The sequence below is a fragment of the Ambystoma mexicanum genome, chromosome 5q, assembly GCF_040938575.1.
Source record: "Ambystoma mexicanum isolate Mex_15411 chromosome 5q, UKY_AmexF1_1, whole genome shotgun sequence".
In the NCBI taxonomy this organism is placed as follows: domain Eukaryota; kingdom Metazoa; phylum Chordata; class Amphibia; order Caudata; family Ambystomatidae; genus Ambystoma; species Ambystoma mexicanum.
The window spans coordinates 1076746394-1076767168 of NC_090933.1; the positions used below are offsets into that span (position 1 = coordinate 1076746394).

Here is a 20775-nt window from a genome sequence, read left to right on the forward strand (position 1 = left end):
TTTCACTCAAATTAATAGGTTGTTAAAAGTAGCAGTAAAATATTTAATATTCACAAAAGATTTGTATTCTATTACATTTTATCACAACCTTTTAGGTTTAATAATTGGTACTGTGGCAAATCACAGGATGGAGGTGAGGCAAAGCCTCTACCAGAAAGTCCCCCTAGGGATGTTACTCAGTGGGTGGATCTCATGGGGAGGGAAATCCCCTATGGGACGAGGGAAGACACTTTGGGAGAAATGCAATATAGTTCCCCTACATACCAATCACCCTCATTCGGTTATCCTGCAAAGGACACAATAGCCCCACACACTTAGATGTTTATCTGCAGAACAAACAATATCACTTTCATACAAAACACTGAGACGAGGAAGAAGTGAAGAGTAATGTGGAATACTCCACTAAACCATTTCAAATGCTCTCGTCAATTTGTATCAAGCAAATGTGAATGGAACATAAAAAAGGAAGAAAGACTTTATGGAGGGAGAAAGGCCCTCCTACAATGAAGCAGGAGATTCGAATCCCAGCACTGAAGAAGACGGGTCACAGAATATACCGAGAGCGGGACGCTTACCCATCGGTAGAGGCGTTCCCAACCAGTTTGTCGTATTCAGAAGGCGGAGAGAGCAGACACCTGGCGACAAGCCAAACGGGAAGGCTGGAGCGAGTGAAGCAGTCGGGATGTGCAGCCCAGAAGCAGGGTACTGCTGCAGAGGCGCTGCAGTCCCTGGAAGCAGCAGAAGGCAGTCACAAAGTCAGGAAGCAACCACAGACAAGCAAAGATCGCTGGTAAACTCTCCAGAGAGGTCGGGGAGGCCAGGACAGTTGGAAGACCTCAAAGATGGGAGGACTACCAAAGAGGGGTAAAGGACCCATGTCGGCTTACAGGCCTCCAACGAGAATTTCATAGTCACAGTACCTGGCAGGCTAGCATACTAGGTGAACAAAATTGGAGGGGAAACCAGTGTGAGTCTGGGACCCGCACCCACAAATCCAAGCAAAGCCTCCAAGGAGATCTTCATAGTCACTGTACCTGGAAGACTAATATACCAGGTGAACTGAGACCAGAGAGAGACAGACACGAGTCTGGAAGCCACACCCTCCAAGCTAAACAAGACATCCAAGAGGATTAACACCATCACAGCACCTGGCAGGAGGGTATACTAGACAGACAGAATCTAGCAGGAAACCAGTGAGAGTCTGGGACCCACCGCATAACAGGAGTAGCAGTTAAAGTGAAACATCATTCTGAGGTGATAGCTCATGGGAAAACAGTGGATAACAGCAAATCCAGAAGAGTACAATACCTCCTCCTGTTCTTTGCTAAAGATACCCACAATTTCCTAAAACCTAATTGTTCATGTGAAACATAACTTGAAGATAGAAAAGTATAGTATCTCTTCTTCACTGTAATATATGAAGAAACCATATCTCTTCTTCACTGCAATAAACGAAGACACCAGGGGAAGCAAAAATATCCCACCTGGTAGTTAAAATGCCAGAAGCCATTCCCTCTAATAAAGGTGGACACTGAAAAGACCAGGGCAAGGGAAAGCATACTGCCTGGCAACTGTTCATGAACTTTGAAGAAACTCAGCAGTCCAGAAGGAGAAGATCATCTTTCTGTATTGATCAGAAGACTATTAGTTACTTTAGTGTTTGGGGCAGAGCTAGGGTTTGACACGGCGGTGGACATTTAGGTTTGTGGACATCCCACCAGGTCCATTAGACTTTTAGTTGAGGCAGGGAACCCCCTCTTAGCGGTAGGGAGAGATAGGTTTCTACACTTTTATGTTAAAATAACATTTTTTTAAAGTCTATAACAAACCACAATACCATCTTTGTGTTGGTCTGATAGTTCCACACCCTTGTGGTACTTAAGTACATACTAGCTGTATCCAATGTACCATATGCCAATCTGGCATGCTCTATCCTCCCACGTTCTCTCTGGACTCTCATCCTCACTCTCAATACTCTTGTCTTTCTATGTAGATGATGTGCAATTGTCAGATATACATTTGCTGAAGCTACCCCAGCCGTTTCTGACCGCTGCATTACCAGGAGGGGGAAAACAGTTGCTTCAAGCGAGAAATTAGCGTTGAGAAGGGTTTTGCAGAAGAAGCAATGTATTATTCTTTTCTTAAAGAAAATTTGGTTGTACTACTTACATTATAAACTGGCTCTTGCTAAAATTTTACAAAATTAATTTCTAATGATCGCTTCCACTATACAACATAATCATAATAAGGACCTTGCACTCCACTTTACTGAGCAAAGCACATTTTCAAAACCTTTAACAAAAGTTATCATTCCAAGAAGGACAGTCTGTCACATTACTATTGTACTCTTGAAGTATCCCCATCCTAAAAAGGGAAGATGACAACACTAGTTAGGGTTCCTGGCTGCTTTCGGTAAAAATCAAAGAAGATTTAGGGAACATAAGAACACACACAGATCTTTATATTTGAGAAATATGGCAGTGAAAAAAGGATTGCATCACTTGAATCACCAAGTACATAATGCAGACTGGGCTCAGTGCTCATTTAAAATGTTTGCAACATTGAGCCATCTACATTGAATCGGAAAGACTCAGAATTCAGATGCGAGGCTAACCTCAAAAAAGGCTTCAATTGGCACAACACGTGTTTATATATAAAAAGCACTTCAGGGAACAAGGTTTGTAGCTCTATATCACCCATGGGCACAGCAACGCTATACATTCCCTTAGATAAGCATGTATGTGTTGCTCACCTCAAGTGCAGCTAAAGCTGAATGCCATTCACCAGCAGCGGAGATCTAAAACATTTCTAACCGCACAGCAATGACCAGCCATGCCTCCAAAGTAGGTGAAAAGTGATTCTACAGTAGGAAGGGATGTTAGTGGGCATAGAGAAAAATGTTTTTGATAATGCGGTTTACAGTGTGGATGAGGGGTAGGAGTGCTGGGGTGGCATCTTCATTAACCTCACACAATTTGCTCATGATTGTCCCATGCCACCAGTCTCAAAACACACAATATGCACTCCAGTTTATCTGGACTTCTAAAAGCTTGTACGCCCACCGACGCATTGTGTTTCTGTAAGGATATGGGACAATATATGTTACAGACCCTTTCCTCGGCTGGAATGAAAGAGTATGTAAAAATTACAAAAGCATTGTACCCATTACCCTCATGTTCACTCTGCTTCGCCTTGGACTCATAACTCGGCCTTGGACCAATAACACCAGTAACCCTGGGCTGTAATGCTTCAATATGTACTGGATATAGAGGCACTTAAAATGTCCTGAATAAATCAAAAAAAGAAACTACTATTTGAGGCACGATGAATAGAAAAACCACTTGCCTACAGAAGGAATTTTTCCCCCAGTGCTACGTTTCTTAATTTACGGGTGATAGTATATTAAGATCTACATCCTTAGCAATTCACAGAGAATGCTAGAGCATGGACCTCAATGTCAACAGCACTTACCTGGTTAAGATAAGCCAAAACAAATACAGAAGATATTTAACTTTAGTCAGCTTATCAGTTTGCTCATTCCCAATGGATATTATGCAAGAACAAATATGAATGCTGTAACTTCCAGCTAAGGATCATGCTTCAAAACAGTAAAAAAACAAAAAAAACTAATCAACTTTGATATCAAATTACAAATAATTATTTATTGACATGAGTTTGCACAGCCATCACGTTGGTAATTCCACACTTACGTTGCATAAAAGTGGAGATAAAATCTCAAATATATAGCAAAAGAAATACAAATTAAAAAAGAAACCTAACATTATGAAAACAAACGATACATTAAGATCTTGCAATCACATTAATCAAAGGAAGCATCCTAATTTTCGTAGCTTCTCAAGTCTGCCCATCATCTCATATCCAGTCCTTTTAATCACTAGGCTTCTCAGGCCAATAACCTTTCTTCATGGCCACCACAGCGTGATGGTAGTTTAACCACCTTAAGAATTTGGCACGCATCCCAAAAATATGATGTGCCAATTCAATCAAACTCCAAATCTATGTAGATTTAGAGCAAAGTTTATTGAACATGGATTTATGTTCCACTTGTACAACAAAATGTACCTCGCAGGGACATTTAATCCCATAAACAATCTCCTTTGTCTCATGTCACAAAGTCTGTTAAAAATATCTAGATCAGCAAATGTCACAAATGAGTTCATTTTACTCACCATAGACAAGGATACATGCACTTTATCTTGGGTTGGAAATATTGCCAGTTGTCTTTTAGATTTCTTTCAGCTTTATTTATGTGTCTACAATAAGCAAAAATTGGAACACTTTTGAATACTGGGGACAAAAGCTTATATCTATGAATCCTCAATACTTTGCAACATTTGCTGAATTTTTTGTATTAAATATGTATACAGAAGATGGGTTTAATCTTCCAACTGCAACACAAATATATGTTGTCTTTCCTTGTTCAAATTTAATGAGCATTCGTTGTCGATGACAATTTAATCATTTTGAATGGTCACATGGGGGTGAGTGGCAACAAGACAACGCAGCGCAACAGGTTTGAATCCGGATCCCGCGCTTAGAAACCAATCTCTGGTATTACGCACGTTATAAAAAGAACAATTATAATGAATGTTAAGTGTTTCAAACACAATAATTCATAATGTCAATTTAAGAGGGCAACTATTGGATGAAAGTTATCTGCAAGAAGCATATTCTTACAATTGCTGTAGTATAGATCAGCATGAAATGAATTCTTAATAAAAATTGACATCCAAATAACGGCAGCATTCACAGTGAATTTCATAGATTGACATTGTGTATTGTGATATTGCTAGACCTCAAGCATGCATCTCAAATGTTTTAATATGTACACTGCCGGTTTCATAATTTATGTTTAGATGGGTTTCTAGATGTTACACAGAGAGATTAGCACAAGATGGAGCCATACCAGAAAAGTGAACCCATGGCTGTCCCAGTACTTCCAGTATAATAAAAAGGTATGACAGAATTTTAAAAGGAAGGCATTTACTACTGCAACTAGATGTGTAAAAAATACCATATTTTATAATCCGCCAAAGGTTTATCCAAACTTTAAAAAGAAAATAAACTTTACAAAAATAAAGCAGTATTCAAAATGTGTCCCCATGTTCCAGTTACAATTCATCTTTTAAAAAAAAAAATAAAACGATTTCACTGCCTACTGTAAAACCTTTGGGATATTTGAAGCTAGCGAAGTAAGGGGAAAAACCAGTCTGCCCGTCGAGCCACCCTGTTTTTTCTTGTGGGGCATAAGGGCATTTTGCAGGAAGTTGGAAGGAGAAAAACCCTACAGTGGGGAGAGACGGAAAGAACCCTCGAGTGGGGAGGGAGAAGGAAAAGAAACCCAGAAGAGTCAGAGAACGCCGGAGTGGAGAAACACTGGGAAAACCCCAGAATGGAGAACAAAGTATCCCAGATGGGATAAAGACCGGGCTTGGAGTCGGAATAAACAGAGGTGGCTGGGCTGGAACACCACAATAATCACTCTAGACCACCAAGAACTGTTCATTTTGAACTATGGCCATGGGCCTCGTTAGGCAGAAACCTGTGCAGTTCCCTCTGGGACCACTGCAAAAGATTTAGGACTACAGGTGTTTGGTAGTAAACCCACTTGGTAGCAGTCTGTACCACACAGATTCACTTGGTAGCTGTGGCTGAGCAGTCAGACTTCCCTCAAGAAGAGTTAGGCAGTATACAGAGTATTCACAATAGGTCAAGAGAACACAGTAGAACAAGTAAACACTGACCAGGGCTTGGTGTAAAAGAGATATAATTATTTATTTAAAACCACATCTAGAAAAAACACACAGGCACTAATAGTAAGCAATTCAAGAACACGGTCACTAAAAGATATACACTCCCTTAAAAGAATATTAGACAAGTCTTAAGTAAAGCCCCACTTATTTTCAGACAGCGGTGAGCGCTTAACGTAGATGGCACTCTAATAATTCGTTTTAAAAAGGGAGAGAAAAGCAGAGAATAATTTGAAAAAGATCCCAACACTTTTTCACAAACACAACAAGAGAGGAAGGCAAAGTAACACCGTGAATTCAGAGTCAGTAGGCCGGATCCGCTTTAAGAGGATCAAAACGAAATGTGTCCAAGGTCACGCGGTTGCAGTCCGCAAAAGTCTTGTAACGGTTCAAAAAGGAGTTGGACCAAAGAAAGAGACCAGTTAGAGGGTCAAGGCGGCCAGCCCAGTCCAGAAGGTTAAGGGGTTATTATTACCTTGTAGCAATCTTTAGAAAGGGAGGCCTGGCGGACCCGGTACCTTAAAGTGGTGAGAATACTCCAGCGGGGGCAGTTGTTCCTGGCAGCGGATGCAAGTCGGTGCTTCGTCCGGGGGAAGAGAGGATCTTGTCGGGGTGGAAGACAGGAGTCTGTTGCACTCCCAGGGAAGAAACCAGCCACTGAGTTTCTCAGGTACAAGGAGCGGTCCGTTGATTCGCGGTCCAGGGGTAAGTGGCTATCCGGCTGCCGGGGTGCTTGGCACGGACAATTCGACCACGGACCGGTCTGGGGTGCGAAGAGAAGAATGTAAACTGGTTGTGCCCACCAATCAGGGGAAGAAGCCTCTCCAGCCGGGAAGTGGTGAGTCGGTTCCGCAGGGCTCCACCGGTGGTGTCGTCGTGGTAGGTCGGCTCAGCTTCTCCCTCGTCGGATTCTCAGGTCCTGTGGCCACTTCTGATGTTCCAGTCCCCAAAGCCCTGCTTTTATGCAGCATACCCCCATTCACTCAGCCTAGCTGTCAAACAAAACTGCCAAGTTGGGCCAATCACACAAGAGTGCGACTTGAGTTACCAAGGTAACTCAGTCCAGGTTGCCTAAACCCCCTCCCACACCCTCTGTGGTATCCAGACAGAGTGGCACCACTTTTGGAGGCTTCTGTGGAGAAGCCCGCCAAAAAGTGGAACAAAAGGGCTCGACTTGGGTTGGAGTCACAGAAGAGAACACAAACGCCGTTTTAGAATCGAGTCCTGGCAAAAAATACCAACCGGCGAATTAATATTAATTAAATAAACCGGCGGTATGTTTGAGGCTATGAGAATTAAATAATTAAAGTTGGTAGCCTCGAACAATGGGAAAATCCCATAGGGAAATATTCGCGGTCGAATATAAAAAGTAGTTTCCACTGCCACCAGCCAAAACTCGATCAGGGGGGACGGAGACGTGTCCCCTCGACTAACAGACCCCGGTGCAATCTAATTGCTCCGGCCAGCACGTCCACAATATGATGGTTTGTACCGCTTTCTGTTAATAATTTGGGACTAGTAAAGCCTATGGTGACTTTACATGCCCTGGGAGACAGTAGTCAGTCCCAGGGTATGGAGTCTATGGTGGGGTGTCACTATGACACCCCTGTGTTACTGCACATAGGTTGCTGTTTAACACACATAGTAAAATCACATGAGACCCTATGGAGTAAAGCCTATAAAACACATTGACAGTCAAAGGAACACCATAAATCATGTCCAAGAGTGGGAGAAAAAGAGTCTCACTCTTGGCAGGAGAAAAAAAACAAACTCCAGAAATCCAGCAAAGCTGCTGGGGGACTCACTAGGTTAGGAAATTCAGCCCAAAGAGAGAATTCTCCCAAACAGGCCTTTACTAAAAGGGGACAGGGTTGTTGTCAGAAGCCAGCAGCTACTGCTTTCTGTTGATAGTTCCACACAGCTGGTCTGTTGGTTTTGCTGACAGATGGGGAAAGTGATTAGGTTACAATAAGATTCTGGATAGAGGACTTTAAGTTTACGACATTCTGATGAGCACCCTTTTGACTTTCTTTTGCTAAACAATTTGAGAAGATTATTTAAACTTGACAAAAATAAACCCTTAAAACCGTACCGAGTTGTCAAGAGTCCGGATTTAGATCTTGTTGGGAGGAAGATCAATTTTTATAGGTTGAGACAAGGTCCCCTCATCACTCTGTTCTCCTACGGAGATAAATTGTGATCTCGGGTACCAGATTGTTTTGAAAATGGAATTCAATTCAATTTGGTTGGTGTATCATTCAAAGGACAGGCACCATTCCAGCTGGCATAGTTGCGCCCTCGCCCCCTTCAGCTTGATGGTAGGGTTTCTTTGGGTCCAGAGAACTGTGTTCACGCAATCAATTGGATTGGTTCCCCAGTAAACAGAGTGTGCCCTCTGGAGCCACAACGATCAACAGATGTTTCAGACGGTGTAGCACAATTTTGAAGTGCATATCCACTACTCCATGGACAGAAATATAATTTCCATCAAAATGTTGGAGTTCTCCTAGGTTTAAGCGATTTGATGACACTACCCCTACCCCCCTGGAGGACAGCCACCCTGCTGTGCGAGTGACAGCTAGGCTGCGAATGAATGGGAGAAACCTGCATAAAAGGTGAGGTCTTTTAGACAGACGGCAGAGTCGACCACTGGACTAATGAATCTGAAGAAAAACTTGGAAGAGACACTTGCTGCAACTACTGTACCGTTAGTTTGCCTGGTGAAGCCCTGATGCAGTGCTGAAGCTCTGAATTCGCCTCGACTAGAGAAGCCCTGCAAAGGACGACTTCTCCCCTTGGGTTGGTGGCATCAATCGACCCCAAGACGAACTAATCTAGAAATCTTCTCGAAGCTGTCTGTACTTCCATTGCTGCTGCAGGAACCGATTGCCAGGGAGAGGAACACCAGAATCAAGTGCATTGTTTTTAAGTCAGACCCGAGCTCCAGGATGATACTCCAGACCCCCTTGAAGCAAGCCTGAGCAACCTCAACAGAGTGCTGGACCCCAGAAGCAAGGAAAGACCACAAGGTATCCGAGAACCGCAGTGGTGCCATTCGGGAGAAGCTGAAATCGCAAAGTGCCGCTGATCTGAAATCTGCCCATTGCTGCCGCTGACCTTCAAATCGTAGTGCAGGAGCCCCCAGACGTCCTTCCTCTTGTCCCCATAACGGAGGCCCGGGAACAACAGGATTTGCCATACTACAACAGGAACAGAAGCCAGCTGCAACCAATTTCATTAGACCTAAGGTACTGTAAACTAAGGGGTACTTCCCTCTTGCTGTGTAAACTTGCTTGCTCTCAGTTGAGACAGGCCTTTGTTACATGTTGTAGAGTTGCTTAAAGCTTTGCCCATCACAAGCCTCCCAGCTTGTGGCCCAACAGCGATTTCTTTTTCAACAAAAACTCTTATCATTGTGCAAGACTTTTTACTTATCTTCAAGAAGAAATCCAGCTTTCCTAGACTTTGCTCAATTGACATTGGCCGTCCTGGCTCCCTGAAGACCCTAACCTCTAACATTGTATTTTGATCTTTCCCTCCAAAAAGTCACACATTCTTTACTTGTGTAGCTGGGGAAAGGGTTAATCTACATTGCATTTGGGGGTTTAAAAGTGCTTACCTGATTGTGAAACGTGTCAACCATTGTTTTCTCCCTTAACCTTTTCCGTTTGACGCCAAACGCAGTATTGCTCTAAATGTGCCAGTGATATAGCAATGTCCACAGTGTCCTAGTTATTTAAGTGTCTGTGTGCCATCCCAAATGGGTATATACTGATTTATTGAAACTGTATTTTGAAATATATTTTCTCCCTTCTAAAGAAGGCTTGTTCAATAAATAATTGTTTAATCAAGAAATCCTGAGTGTTATTTGGATACCTGTCACTGTGAAACTATGTGGCAAACCTACAGCTCACATTGACCCCTCTCTGGCTGCTCAGTCACTCTACCAACTTGTGTAGTACATGCTTATGCCAAAGGTTTCGTTAACTATTGCCAAGAGGACAAGGCTGGTGCAGTCTCCTATAGGGTACTGCATACGATCTTGCCCAACAAGCCTCGCTCCCTTTTCAGGAGTAAAAATATGCAGGGTTGCACAGGAGTTTTATTTATTTTTTTTAATTATCAAACCAATTAAAACAAATTACATTTTCATCATTCCCCATGAAATCACAATGTCAGTGGTTACTACAGTGATGAATGATCTACTGGTCAATTAAATTGTGAAAGCGGTATTGACTTCAATGTAGATTTTTAAAAGCAAAAACATCACCATACATACATTTGGTTTGCCCTGATCGCACATTCACCCCACATGAAAAGTGAATGAGGATTCAGGACAAAGCTTTAATTGGCTAGAAAACAAAATTAAAATTTGCCTATCTAAATCACTCCACTTCTCATTTGTTGGAGGGGGAGGGGTGGGGACCCTCATCTTTATTCAATAGACATGTCAGTATTTTAGACAGCATTATAGAAAACTCAATTTGAAGACCGTCTACTTTTCCAGAGTGTAAATCGTGTGCGAAAAGAAACAGGTCTATTCAACGTGCAGGTTTGCAGGATTCACTTCAATTGTGTGTCTACTGTATTAATGTGCAAAACTTAAAAGGTGGGGAGACTGGGTGGTAGTTAAAACCCCACTCCATTTTTTGACTCGAGGTTCAGAGCCAGTAACAAGAAACTGCTGAGTGAAATAACCAGGGAATCACTTAAATTACATTATTTTTCTAAGTACGTGCAAAGATAGAGATTATTGGGCTCCCATGCTGTGTTTGGCCCAGGTTCAGAGAAGACTTCAGGGATTCCCCAATACACATATTTGGGTCTATTTGATCAAAGCCAAAGTTTCCTAACAATATCCCAGGGTGTACAGACAATGTATAAACTGCCCTCCCCACCCCTCAGTACTTCACACAAAAAAGGGGCAGGGATTAAATCTATTCCCCCCTTTGGAGAATACCTTCTCATAGGATTACATTTTCTCTCGATATTCTTAAATAGGACTTCATTTTAGTGGTCACGGTGAAGGCATCATGAAGCAAGACAGACAACAGATTCAAGGTTCAAACAAAATGTACGTATTAACTTAAATGTCAGGATGGTGTAAGGCCTAAACTGCCAGTCCATTCATGACTATCCAATTTTCGACGCATGTGTATGCTTTATTGATCCGAGCTTCATCTTGTGCATGGGCAGCAGTCGGAGGAATGATACATTGGGTATCATCCGCAAAATTAGTGAACCAGATACCTTCTTGCTCAAGCATCGCAAAGAATGGGGCTGCAAAAATGTTATAAAAACACAGGGTGAGACTAGCTCCTTGCAGAACTCCATATTCAATTGGCGCCATGGCTGCTTCAGCAGTTTCTGAGCAGACACAGCTAACCCTATTCTGGAGAATGGAGGCTACCCAGCTTGACGCCTCCGAGGAGAAAGTGGATACTTTTTTCGATCCTGGTGATAAACAGTGTGCGGTCAACCCTATCGAAAGCAGTGGAAAGGTCCAGCAGCACGAGGCATAGAGGCCTCTTCCTTGTCGATGTTGGACCAAAGCCTGGATTTAAGTTCCAGGAGAGCTGTTTCGGTGCTATGCCCGGCTCTAAAGCCTGCTTTACAGCAGTTTAGTATTGGGAAGCTTTCAAGATGACTAGCTATCTATCTGCTTGTAAGCGACCCTTTCCAGCATTTTCATAAGACATGCTCAGTTAGTAATGGGCCTATAGTTCAACGGGTCCTCTTTAGGGAGGCCCGATTTTTTTAACAGTGGGGTCACCCACGAGCGTTTCAGGTTATCAGGCACAATACTCTCTCTAAAGGATGCATTGACAAACTGAAGAATGGCATTCAGCAAAGTAGGGGGAGAGGTTTTGATAATGGCGGACAAGGGGACTCCCTTACAGCTAGTTTTTTAAAAGATGCTTCACAACATCCGTCAGCTCTGCCAGTGTGATGGTGGAAAACGAGAATTCGAGGATAGTAAGGCATCTAGATGGTTCAAAGCAGCTTTTGGCAGCGGCCTCAGTGGAAACAATAGCTTTTTTGATGAGGATGTTAGACTTCATGCCCTGAAGTTTTTTTACCCATGGCATCCTGTATTGACTGGCACCAAATCGTGTCTTTGACCACCTCGTCCGCATCTGGGACAGGTGTGGACTCTTTTGTTAAACACATTCTTCTTTGCTTCCAAGAGTGTGGCTTTGTAGATTCTAGCCGCCTGGTGTAGGGAAGGTGCAAATTAGGAGAAGCATCCACTTTCCAGCAATAGTATCGCTTAAGCGTAAAGGCTTTAAGCTTAAGTAAAGCAGGGGTAAACCATGACTTATTTATAGATGCAGATTTATGCTTCCTCGGTTTCTCCGGGGCTAGACGGTTTGTGATGTCCATAAGGGAGTCCATGAGAGTTTTGGACATACTCTGCACTGAGTCAGTAGGTGTGAAGATATTCATGTGGTTAACCAGGGGAATGATTTTTTCTAAAATCAGTTGTTTGGGACGTCCACCCTTACTGGGTGGCAATATTTCGCTTCTGTGCTTTACCGGGAGGGCTGAACAGATAATATTGTTGACAAAATAATGGTCCGACTATGGGCAGGGGGAAACAATAAGATCTTTTATGGACACTTTGGTTGCTGCTACCCAATCAAGGGTATGTCCTAGACAATGAGTAGGGTGGCGATTCATTTGGGTAAAACCCAGCGTAGCCAGGACAGACTCCAGATCTGCTCCTCTGGGGTCGTCCTTGTGCCCAAGTCAGTAAGTAAAATCACCCATGAGGATAAAAATGGATAAAGGTTTGAGGCATGCCACCAGATGGTTAGATAGAGCTGAGATAAAATCCTCAGCGTGAGATGGTGGCCTATATATTAGTAGTAGGTTAAGCATGGCCTCAGAATTAATGCCAACCTTAATCTGGATTTCTTCGATGCCTTCCAGAATATTAACAGTATTTCCCCATATGGTGAGGTGTGATCTGATAATCAGGGCCACTCCACCCCCTCTCCCCTTAGGCCTGTCTGCTCTCAGCATAGAGTACCATTCTGGGATCACCAGGTTAAGGTAGGGGCCCACGGTACTATGTGCCCAAGTGAAGGCTCAAAGCTCTATATCAAGTCCTTCAATGTATGCTGCCATCTCAGCAGCATGCTTTAACAAAGAGCGAGTGTTAAGCAGAAGACATGACATGTTATGTATATGTATGACAATGCGTGAGTTTTTTTGTATTTTTTCTAACACCTCCAAGCCCATAGGTAAGCACGTTTTTTCCTGCGAGGCAAGGGCGGGGACAATATTCACAAGTGAGGGTCCTCCTCCCACACTGTGTGGATGGAGATATGGCGTGCAACGTAGTGGGTGATGCCGTAGTAGTCCGTTCCCCTGCTAAAGACACGCATGACATGCCTGTACATGCACGGATATTACAACTGCATGGTCTAGCCATGAGGGGGAGAAGGGACAACACTAGATCCGCCCACTATACCCTTACCGTAATTCGTCCCATGCTGCTGTCCAATAGACTGCTCGCGGGCAAATGACTTTTTTCTTGCAGCTTCAATTGCAGCAAGTACGTCAGGCAGACCCATACTCCGCTGCTAATAGAATAAGTCCACTCGGAGAGCCGCAGAGTGGCACCAGCCTAGTCCTACGTGCGACACAGACTGGCTAAGCCTGTCCGCGCCGGCGCATTAGTGCCGGATTAGATAGGAAATGCATGCAAGAACTACAAAACAGATGGAAATTGTAGTTCTTGGGCGACGGCGTTACGTGTGTGCAGAGAGGATCTCTCGGATTCAAATCACACGAACGCGAAGACATTGGAGTAGATCAGCTGTGCTCTTGTACAAAATACAGTTTCTAAAACTCCACAGGTGTCTCCACAATATTGTTACAATATATAAACCAGGAACAAAAAGCACGAGCGGCGTGCAAACCATAAAATACAAGCAATTCTTAATATGTAGTCTTAATATGAAAGCTCAAGTGGATATACTCGTAGCCTCCTCAACATATTATATAACACTCTTGTCTCATGCCCGTCCTTTCAAGAGTCAGCCATGAAACTCTCGCTCGGGCCTTAATAAAATTCCAGGATAGAATACTGCAGGAGCTTGCTGGTAGGTCTTTCTAAAAATGAAATCAACAGATTGCAAGTAATGCAAAATAATGCTGCGAGGGTTGTTGCTGACCGCAAGAAAAGAGATCACATATCAGATGCCACAAGAGACCTCCACCGGCTCCCTATTAAAGAAAGAATCCACTTTAGGCTAATAGTGATCACGTTTAACTGCCTGAAAAAGTCAGGCCCATCTTATCTCAAAAACGCTCTGATCCAAAGTCCAGTAACTATAGTTTGATATCCATTAGCTCAGAGCGCACAGGTAAGCCAGTGGGCACTGCGCGTTCTACCAGCTGACTACTGCCTCAAACGCAGCAACCTTCGTTCTTCAGCTATAGTCGACCGACAATTGCAGCTCTACCCCCGTTTGTAGTTGTAGCCACAATACAAGCTGCCTTGCTGTACCTTGTACCTGTATTTCATTCACCCCCATTGTGCTCCATGAGGGTTTACACATCCGCCCAGTCCCTGTGATCAAGCACCACCTCACCAAACGCTGTCTGCACCCACCCCTGTAATCTGATTGGGTCCCTGCTGATCATCTGCTCCAAACAAACGCCGGCAGGCGTGAGCTGGCTTCTGACCGAAGGCGCATGAACAAAGGCACCTGTCTCAAGCAGGTCTAGAGTCGGTAAATCCATTCATCTCGGTTATTGACTTTCAACTTGCACTGCAAATGACTGCCAGCCAGCCTTGTTACTGCCCTTAGCCCTGGCCTTCGCGATTCAGATTGCACCACAGTCCTGTTTCGTATCCGAACGTTTAAGTGTCCATCTATCCACAAAGTATCTGACATGACCAATATACAGTGATCTATCCGCACTGTAAGTACTATGTATACTACTGCTAATGCATTTTACATATTTCGCTGATCCTACTCGTCGATATGCTTTGTGTCCTACTGTGTTCGTATCTAATGCTAATTCAATGACTGGTATCGTACCGCTATGTACCTAATGCATGCACCCTTAGCCTGACCTTGACCATTGATTCACACAGCACCCTGCTGCTCTATTTATGATTTGTGATTTGAGTTGAATCAAACAAACCTTAGCCTTCGAAATCTGGAGTACCTGTTGATATGATACATGATATTTTATTTATATCGCGCTCGTACACAAGTGTTTCAGAGCGCAACCAGACAAAGGGAGGGGAACAAAAACAACAATCTTACTAGGCCCAGTGACATTGAGAACGCGCAAGTGCATGGGAAAGGGAAAAGGGGGGAAACGTGCATGGAAGGGGAGAGAGGTGGAAAGTGCAGAAGGAGGGAAAAAAAGTAAGTAAACTAAAATAAATAAAGGTGATAATGCAGCCAGCAAGTGGTAAGTGCTAGGGTATGCAGATAGGGTATATCTGATAAGTGCAGAAAAAACATGGGTGGGGGACTGTATGGGTACAGACAGACCACAGCGCAAGGGGTGGCCAGGAGGCAGTGCAGGTGGATGGCAGGGTGGGCAGGTACCTGGGCCCAAAGGACAGAGGGTGGCCTGGTGCACAAGGACAAAAACAGATCAGCGGGGGAGAAGAGGGGCAAAAACAGAAGGAAAGAGGAAGGTCGTGAGGTGCTTCCGGAACTGGAGATGGTTGTCCTCAAGTTTCAAGGTGGCAGGGAGGCTGTTCCATAGGAAGGCCCCAGCCGAAGACAGATCTACCGCCAGCACGTTTCTTTGAAAAATGACTGACCCTGAGGGAGTTAGAAGTAGAGGAGCGAAGGCCCCGAGAGGGGAGTTATTTACGGAGGGATAGTTGAAGGTATTTTGGACCCAGGCCCAGAAAGCCTTGTGGACAATGCAGAGGGTTGTAAATGTAATCCTTGCATCCACAGGGAGCTAATGAAGGGATTTCAGAGCTGGAGAGATACGATCCCAGGGGTGAGGAAAAGGACAAGTATTGCAGTCGGTTAGGGAGAATTCGCAAACATGTGCCAATTCCTTTCACCTTAGCGACCCCCAGCAACTTTGCTGGATTTTGAGGACTTGATTTTTTTACCTGGAAAGCGTGCAACCCTTTTTCCCCACTCTCTCATGTGTTTTGAAATGTGTTTCACACCGATGTTTTCTTTGGTTATGGAATTTTAGACAACTCCATAGGCATCATCTTTTCATGTGTGTCACACAGCACCCTCAGTGCAGTGTCACAGGGAAATCTTTTTAGGCTTTCCCAAGGTTTAAATACCTTCTCTGGGATAAACTACCATTTCCCAGAGTAAGCAAATTGAAATTGACTTTACTAGTCTTTTTAAAATTACTAGACCCAGCACACCCTATCTTACAATAGAGTGCTGGAGGGGTTACCTAGTATCCCCTGTGTCTAGATACTCATGTAACAGTCAAATGCTACCCTTTCCTATCGAAATGGCTGATGGCAGTGGTTTCACAACGAACTACCATGATTTTTCCTGACCCTGAAGAACGGTAGCGTTAAATCGCAGGAGCCATGTTTTTCCAAGATGGTGTCTGAGCCCCCTCTGTAAAAACAGGCCTCAGTCTTCTTTTTTCGCTGTTTCTTTATGGAAAGGTCCTTCTAAAGTTTTGCTGTGCGCGCCAAACCAGGTTTGGTTCCTTTGTTCATTCGCCTTTGGTGGGCTTCAGGACTGAAGACCACCTCTGGCGCCTGAGTGTCTGGGGTGGGCAGGAAGAGAAGGAGGTGCCCGAAACTCCCTGTGCTTAGTCTCCTAGGAGACCCAAATGCACTCTGGCGTGATTGGCTGGCCGACTGTCCGGCAAGGACAGCCACCCTGCTGGGTGAGTGGCAGCTAGGCTGGAATGAACGGGAGGAAACTGGATAAAAGGCCAGTCTCTCGGCTTGGAAGGCAGAGTCGACCACTGGAACGAAAGCACTGTAGACAAGCTTGACGAGGACGGCTGCTGCAACTCTTGGACCATTGGTTTGCCCGCTGAAGCCCTGCTGCAGGTCTGAAGCGCTAAGGTCATTGCCACAGAGAAGCCCTGCAAGGACGACTTCTCCCTTTGAGTTGGTGGGACCAATCAACTCGACGCTAAGCCACCTGGATAACATTCTCGGAGCGGGCTGTATTTTCCTTAAAGTGCTGCAGGAAACCGAATTACCAGGGAGAGGGACACCAGTTTGTGTGCTTGACTACAGCTACCGGAAATGAAGATTTGCCAGTTGCCAGCTTTTTGACCAGTCCCAGTGCAATGCAGGAGTCCCCCAACGTCCTCCCTCTTGTCCCCAAGACTAAGGCTCAGGAACAGCGAGATCTGCAGGAACTGCCAGGAACAGAAGTCTTCAGCTGCATTTTTTCCTTCATTTCTGGATTAGTTGTAAAGGGCGGAGAGTGGAGGCACGCAGATTTAGAAAGAGGCTGTTACAGTAGTCCAACCTAGAGAACCAAAGCTTGGGAAACAATAAGCTTCTGAGGGAAGGAGAGGAAAGGCAGAGTACCTCTGAGGAGGTGCAGCAAGAAGTTAGATTTTTTAGAGAGGTCAGAGGTATGTGCTGAGAAGGACAGTGTGGAGTCAAAGATGATCCCTAGGTTCTTGGCCTCGCAGGAGGGGGTAGGAGGAGGGCCAAGGGAGGCCGGCCAGAGGGTGAGGGGAAAGGCTGGTGATGGTGTACATATGAGGAGGATCTCAGTCTTGTTGGCATTTAGACAAAGATCATTGGCGGCACACCAATTTTGAATGGCGATTAGGCAATCAGAGATGAGGGAAGGAGAGGAGGTGGCTGAAGGAAGCCTGAAAAGGAGTTTGGTGTCGTCAGCATAGCACTGGAAATTAGAGCAGAAAGTGGAGATACAGTAGGCGAGAGTTGCCAGCCAAATATTGGTTGAAAAGTCAGGGCGAGAGGTTAGACCCCTGGGGAACACCACATGAAGAAAGGGAAATAGCAGATAGGAAGGACCCAAGTTGTACCTGGGAGGGTCGATCAAAGAGGAAAGAAGTCAGCACTGCCAGAGCATGATCGGTGATACCCAGGTTATCACAGAGACGATTAAGCAGGGTGGTATGGTTGACCGTGTCGAAAGCAGAGGCGAGATCAAGTAGGATGAGGACAGAGAGTGTGTTGGAGAGCAGATCCTCACGGATGTTCAGGAGAGCAGTTTCCGTGTTTCTGGCCTCTCTGAAGCCAGATTGGTGATCATGGAGAGAACCAACAGAATTGGAGTGAAGGTTAAGATGAGAGATGGCCAGTTTTTCCAGGAGTTTACCCAAAAAAGGGAGTAATGGATATTGGGCGATAGACGGACAAGCAGGATCAGCAGTGGGTTTCTTGAGGAGAGGATGCACGAAAACATACGATAGTACATTGATTTCGATAGTACATTGATTTTGTTTGTCCCATTGTGTCTCGCTTCTACTGCTTACCTAGCGTTTGGTATCACTTTACTATACAGGCTTTGTTTGCCCCAACACACTGAATTTGACCACTGATTCCTGCATCGATTCCTTCAACGCCACGCTGCTTTATATAGGTTTAGCGATCTGAATTGAACCCAACTTCCCTTGGCTTCCTAAAACCTGGTGAATCCTCTTGGCGCCACATTAGGTTATTCCAGCACACAGATGCGCATTGTGTCCTGCTGCATGTAGCATTCACTGCCTACCTAGTGATTTGAATTGATCCGTAATGTATTCTATGTGTGCCCTAGCACGTGTTTATTGACTCACCTAGTGTTCCACTACTTCCTATGCATGACCAGGTGTCTGAAGTCTTTTTTGCATTGCTCATGATTGTAATTTTGCATACTGCATTTAGGCCTACCTGCAATTTTCTGTATGTACCCGCGAGTCATACCATTTACTGATTGCTTAGGCCTTTAGCATAGTCTCTAACCCTTATCCCCACCACCAACTCTGCCTTAGCTCAAACCATAGCATATAGGCCACAAAGTCTCACACTGTGTGTTACTGGCCTCTATCAATTCTGAGCCTCTTCTACGCTTTACTAATTGGTCCCATTCAGATAGAACCGACACCCTCTAGTCCAAACATGAACCTACTTCTTTCTTCTAAGATTAACTCCACAAAATTCATGCCGCCTCTGAAACATAGTTTAAGTGAGCCTCACATTAAACCTACCTTATTCCTCCCCAACCTCAAACCAGGCACCAGCAGCTACCACATAAACCAAACTAGACAGTCTAACCTCAGACATGCCTACCCCTAGCCAATGGATCAAACTATTTCCAGCTAAACCAACAGCTAATCAACCCTGCCGCAGGGACCTCAGAAACAATAGACTAGGTTCCAGACTTACTAGACGCTCAATACCAGCTGAAGCACTTCCAGTGAAAGATATTATACCACCTGACCTCAAAAGCTCCACATCGCCTCGACAACCTCTGCGCTCCTCAGCCAAGATAGCCCAGACTAAAAATTCCAACAGGAATTCAGAGAAGAACACCATAAACCCGCCTCAAACTCTTACATGAAAGGCGCTCTAATAAACGCCAGATCCATCATCGTGCATGCCACGGGCATAGCGGATGTGATCATCAAGGGAGATCTAGATTTCTTAGCTATCTCAGAGACATGACTCCATGCGGCTGCAGGACCATCTCTCCTTCTGGCCAGCCCCGACTCTTACACCATGGTAAGAGCGGATAGAGAAACCTCAAAAAGTGGTGGGGTCGCCTTCATCGCCAAGGCAAGCCTAGCTATGAGAGTAACCACTGCCCCTTTGGTCAAATCATGTGAACTTATCACTGTCAAATTAGCCACCTTTAAAACTAGCACCTTAACTATCCACTTAATATACAGACCTCCCAGCCCCATTGGTTCATTTGAGGAGGATATAAATACTATTCTGTCAAACACTAAACCCACCTCTCAAATATTACTGTTAGGTGATTTTAATCTAGGGTTCATAGACCGGAAGGACCTTCCCGCTAAACTACTTGCTGACTCACTAACTGATCTAAAATTCACACAAAGAATTGTCCATCCGGCCACAAAAAAGGCAGAATATTAGACTGGTTGGCTGACCACAACTGCAAAACCTCATTCACAGACATCGAACCCCAGACCCGGTCCGACCACTTTCTAATCTCGTTTTCCATCTGTGCCAATCGGCCAGCCAATAAAACCAAAATCACGCACCCACCCCTCATAACCAGGAACAACAGAAATATCACCAAGGACAAGCTGATATCCATCATGCTGCCTACTGTAAATGCGTCTATATCGCAAGACCCAGCAGAACTAGTCGAACTGTTCAACACCATGACCCAAGCCCGACTCCATCGCACCACTTAAACTCCGAAATAGTAAAGCTAAAGCTCATCTCAATACTTTGTTCACCCCTCACCTGAAAGCTCTCAGACTAGAAAAAAAAGGAAGAAGGAAGCCACCTACAAGGTTTTACTCTAAAGAAAACAAAGATAAGGTAAACAAACTATCTGCCAACTACAAAGCTGAGATCATTAGAACTAAACAAGAAACTTATAATGATAGTATTCAGAAGGCCAGTTCAACACCAAGGAACTTTTTGTAATCCTGAGGGAATTCGAATCACCTATAGCCCCTGACTCTTGCCTAAAAAACAAAGAATGGTGCACAGATATCCAAAATGCTCTTGCTAATAAAATTACCACCTTCCAAAATGAAATAACAGCCAAAAGACTCAACCTTCCCAAATCAGACACATCCCAGAGACCCCAAATAAACCTCCCTTAAGCTCAAATTTGCCCAAGTTACCATCGCCGAGGTAGAAAAGATTATTGCCTCATTTAAACCATCAAGATGCCAAGGCAACTTATGCCCAGCCCAAATGATCAAAGAAGCAGACAGAGATCTTGCCCCCTTTATTACTAAACTTATAAATGCTTCATTTAAAACCTGTCGGGTTCCAACTAACCTCAAGGATGCATGGGTTCTGGCCCTATTCAAGAACGCCTCGCTAGACCAAACCATCCCTACTAATTAC

The 20775-nt window shown here is 44.4% G+C and overlaps 1 protein-coding gene across 5 annotated transcripts in view; it reads right to left on the minus strand.

The window, feature by feature from the left end:
- The window catches only part of ZHX1 (zinc fingers and homeoboxes 1), a 198945-nt gene that overhangs the window by 138746 nt on the left and 39424 nt on the right, over positions 1–20775 (minus strand). The window contains exon 3 of one of the 5 annotated variants that reach the window (XM_069621580.1): positions 4191–4274. The exons of the other annotated variants lie outside the window; for them this stretch is intronic. The gene's annotated coding sequence lies outside the window, so the exon portion shown is untranslated. The remainder of the gene's footprint in view (positions 1–4190; positions 4275–20775) is intronic. 5 annotated transcript variants of the gene reach the window in all.